A 4,976-nucleotide genomic window follows, 5' to 3' on the forward strand; every position below is an offset into this window, starting at 1 on the left:
TTTTAGTAGTTTTAACTTCTTCTTTGCTTCTCTTCTTATAATCACATTCAGCCGTGATCTTATATTTAAAACTCTTTACTTTTCTGAACTGGTAACAGTTTTTATTTTCCTCTAATGAGTAATTAGTTGCTTCATCTATATCTTCAATGTAATTCCCACCTTTATCAGTAAATAAAATTCTCTCATGTTCTGACTTGAGTTTATATTGAAGTCTTCTGTTTTTTCTAGATACATGCGATTGTGACTATATGAATGAGTAGTTAGAGCTACTTTACTTCTAAATTCTTCATGACATTCTTTACATATAAACCTAATCTTAGAATAGATATTGTTTTCAGTTTCAGTTTCTGATTTAGTTTCTGTTTTAGTTTTAGGTTTGGTGGCTGGTTTAGTTTTAATAATATAATCATCTTCATCCAAATTATACACCCACTCCAAGATTTCCTCTTCTTCAGACTCAAACATTTTCTCCAATAGTTCCTTATGTTTGAGATCCTATGATTGATGCCTATATAAAGCCTTCTTTGATTCAAAGGATAGATTACAGACATCGCAGAAGTTTATGACACTAGTATTAGTTGATTGAGACATGATGTATTTTTTTAGGGAAATAATCAAGAACAATTTTTCGAAAAAAAAATGAAATGCGATAAGTGTATAAATAAACCTTGGAAAGAATGTTGTAATAATTGTAAAGAATTAGAATATTCTTGTTATGTATGTAAAAATATGGTTAAGTTTAAAGATTATATAGAACATTTGGGATATCATTATTCTGATCCTGATCAATATCTAACGTGTAGTATGTGTAATGTTTATAAACATATATCATTATATAGATTTAGAAATAGGAAATGTAGACTATGTATTTATCTTCATAGATATAGATATGGTCACACTAGAAATCAATTCAGAGAGCATATTTATAAGTATAATATTCAAGAAGACATAGAAAAACACAAATCACCGTGTTTCCACCGATCTCAGTGTTTTTGACTGTACTCTTTTTGTTCAAGTTATCCACGAAGTGGCTTCAGATCCACGAAGTGGTTACAACAATTTCCGCAAGTTTGGTTTTACGTGCTTGTTACACGATCTCACTAGTTTTACTGAAAAACACTAATCACTGTGTTTCCACCGATCTCAGTGTTCTTGACTGTATACCCATCACAGTGTGTCCCATATACAGTCTCACAGAAGGGATTATCCTTTTTAAGAACTGTGAATTTGGTTTTTTTTTTATCTCACTTAGTTTCATAGTAATTCATTAGAGTCAGGGGACGTTCACTGGAGTCAGTGAGGAAGGAACCCCAAACCTTCCGTTTGCTAAAGCAACTTAACTAGAGTCGATGATTTAACAACTACGCTAAGTGAGACAGAAAGTTTTAGTTTTAAATTGATTAAATATTGATTAGGGGATATATGAAAATTTTTATTATTTTAATATTTCTTTCAATTTTTGTTCAATTTTTTTTCGCAAGTTGGTTTTACGTGCTTTTTACACGGTCTCATCTGCGAAGCAGTTTCACTGATTAGTTTTATACTAGTATCTGGGGACGTCCACCGGAGTCGGTGGGGATAGAACCCGAACTATCGGTGAAACCGCTTCACGGATCCGTCTGATTACAGTTAATTACCAGCTTAACTCTGTACTAGTGGTTTGCACTAAGTGAGACAAGAAATGATAGATTTAAAATATAAAAGAAGTGAATATAGAGCTAACATATAGCAGTGGATAAAACAAGGCTTCCAGAAATCAGTAAAATTTGGCCAGATTTGACATGCGTGATTAGCGCTTGGAGAAAGGGTCAAATTTTGCTGGTGGCTGGAAGCCTTGTTTTATCCACTACTAACTTACTGTTTTCCTCTAAGCGATGTATCAGTAGCAGAATTGATGTCGTCCTTTTAAAAGAACGAGAGCAGAGGAACCAACGAGAATAGAGTCAGGCGGAAAAGCAGACACTCGGACGTCTGCATCTGAAACAAGCAACTAAATAAAAAAACAAACAAACAAATAACCATAATCCGCCGCAGTTTGTATAGTTTTGATTAAAAGCAGAGATCTTAAGCACATCAAAGCAACCTCGCCCAACGCTCGCTCCAAATCAGCTGGGTTTGCGACTAAAACTGTGTCATAAATGTTTTCACGACATCTTGCTGAGGCTCACCTCAAGTTTATCACCTCACTGCTATTCTAACAAACAATCCACTCTGCTTTGGCTTAAAACGAACGATCAGGAATAAGTCATGCTAAGAACTCAATCCCAGCAAATATCATGAAACTCGCAATTAAGTGTCTCCGGTAGAACTCTCTTGTTCATGTGATTTTTTTATTCATATTAATTTCACAACAAAATATTTTCTCCAACGGAAGCACTTCTCTAAAATCAAATTAAGTTTATCTTAAATTCAAAAACCCTGTTTGGTGCAAGCTCAGACAAAGCTAAGACAGCAGTTTGGATGAGTGGACTTTTGAGAGACAAATTACCCGGAGTCAAAGAAAAAAAGCAACAATTTTCAAAATATTGAATGCTTTCTACCTTTAAAGTGAGCCCACCTAAAATCACAAAAAACAATGGATCTTTTCCGTTCTTACCCCGGTCGCAATTTTATATCCCCGGTTTGTAAATGAGTAAAAATTTGAACGGCTGTCAATTCTAATTGCATATACAAAACAAAAATGCGCATTTACAAGAACACATTTAATAAAATGTCAGCAATGATTTTCCGGGCCGAAGTGCAAGTCAATATCGTTAAAAGGCAAGTCAAAATTCAAGATTTAATTTCGTTTTTCAGGAATGGGCATGTCCAATTAAAAGATTTACAGCTCTGACAGTTCTCTGCCAGGACTTGGATAAAACCTGCAAACCAATTCCCAAGGCGGAACCGATTTTTCAAAAACTTTCTGTCGGAAATTTCCGATTTTTGAAATTTTTTGTACCTTACCACGATATCGAGTTTAATTTTAAACTACTTCTCCAATACTGATACCAACTGATACTCAAAAATACCAACGGGTACTAGAGGACCCTGTGGGTCACAAGAGTTCTGGGTCCTTTTTGGCAGCAATTTCTCAAAAAGTGACAGATTTGGTAGCAAATTTTAGATCATGATTTTATGTCTGGCAGTTATACTAGAAAAAAGTTCCAAAGCATACCGCGGTGAAGGTTCCTGTTTTGTTTTCCCTCTGTCCAATTATACAAAATATCACTAATGTTGATCCATTGATCCATCCAAAGTCGGAATGAGTCTGCAAATGGGTCAATCAGACAAAATGAAGAAAATGACCAAAGTTCGGCTACGTCAGTGCCGTACTGTCAACTGATGAAAAACTTCCTGTTGCCGTCTGTTAGTTATGATTATAAACTTTAATGTTTACAGTGTAGAAGCAAATAAAATTAGGCAGACAGGATTTTCTCGGCATATAAAGTGAAACAAAGTACGCATTGCTGATTCAAATAAATTTTCTCGACCAACGGTTTTTTTTGTCAAAAGGTTATATGATAGCGGTTTTTATGAGCCTTTAATTTTACCCAGATTTTAGATCTTCACTCAGTTTAGATTTATCCGATTGCCCATCGTTATTAATATTACTGAGCTCTTTGATTTGGATAACTGTTTCAGATGAGTAACAATAACATCTGCTCTAACCGAAAATATATGAGTGAGCTTCTTTGGTGTTGAGTTCTAGGCGACACTAATGATTGAGCATGAGGTACCCTGTGGGACCATTGGTCATATATCGCAGTTTTTCACCCTTAGTCAGTATTTCATCAACCAGTTACCCAATTACAATGTGTTCTATATGGTTCTATAGATTGAATACTAATAATTAGAATGAACTATGTCCCGTTTATTTTGACCCAATTTTCATGGAGTTTTTAAATGTAGAGTTTTCTGCACTTGTTTCGGATGATGTTTCGAATATTTTTCGCATTTCCTGGGCTTGTTCTGGACAATTTCTGACCTTAATTGAAGTTGTTTTTTGACTGCCAGCTGTTTGTCAGGACTTGGATTTAGACTTGCCAAGTCTTAACTGAAGTCTTAGCCAAGATTTGGCATTTCTAAATTCAAAACTTGGCCAGAACTTGACAAGTCGAAATGCAAGTCTTGGCGAAGACTTGGATTTAGACTGCCAAGTGTAAAAAGTGACATAATCATAGCTCTGAATGAGTATTCGAAAGAGACTTGAAGTACTGAAATTGGCTTGGCACTAGGTTTGAGTTCAACCACTAAAATATATCCCTTACTTTGTTATTGGCTACAAAAACTGGTTCAGTTACTTTAATCATTGCTGTAAGTTAGTTATCAATTAACCTCACTTTGTTGAACTTCACTATGAGCAAACACAAAGCAAAGATCTGAAAGCACAGAGTTTAATTTTTTAGCGAGGGTGCAAATCGACTAAAATATGTGGCGCGCTGTTGGAGGAGCTCAGTAACGGCTTCAGATATGTTTTAAACAATGCATGCCGAATTTTTTTCTCTTTGTAGTCGTATTCGGAATACATATGCTTGATTCAAACTCAAAAAATATATGATAATTAACATGATAGATGAATTTAGACATTTCCACCTTTTCCAGATCATTACCTTTTCCTGTTTTATTTTTGTTTGTTCACAACTTTTGAAATTCTTTAATGAAATGTCTTGCCTTTCAACTTAATTTCAAATAGTGTAATTTTTGGCGTAATTCGCTCTTGGTGTTGATTAATATTGACGAAAAGTTCACTGCAAATGTCATACATGATCAAATGTTTCAAATTGACAATTCTGTGCAATAAAAATTGTGTCGCAAAAACGAATTTCAAAGCAGAAATTAAAGCATCCTGACTTACAATTGATCGTAAAAACTTGAAAAAGAAATATTTATGGCATCGCTATTTCTTCAATTTTGTCAACATTTTGTCAAAAACGAATCAGATTAAAATTGTCACTTTTCGAAACGACACAGTTTTTTTTACTGTCAACCGAATC

The sequence above is a fragment of the Convolutriloba macropyga genome, chromosome 10 (genome assembly GCF_964194025.1).
Source record: "Convolutriloba macropyga chromosome 10, txConMacr16.3, whole genome shotgun sequence".
In the NCBI taxonomy this organism is placed as follows: Eukaryota; Metazoa; Xenacoelomorpha; order Acoela; family Convolutidae; genus Convolutriloba; species Convolutriloba macropyga.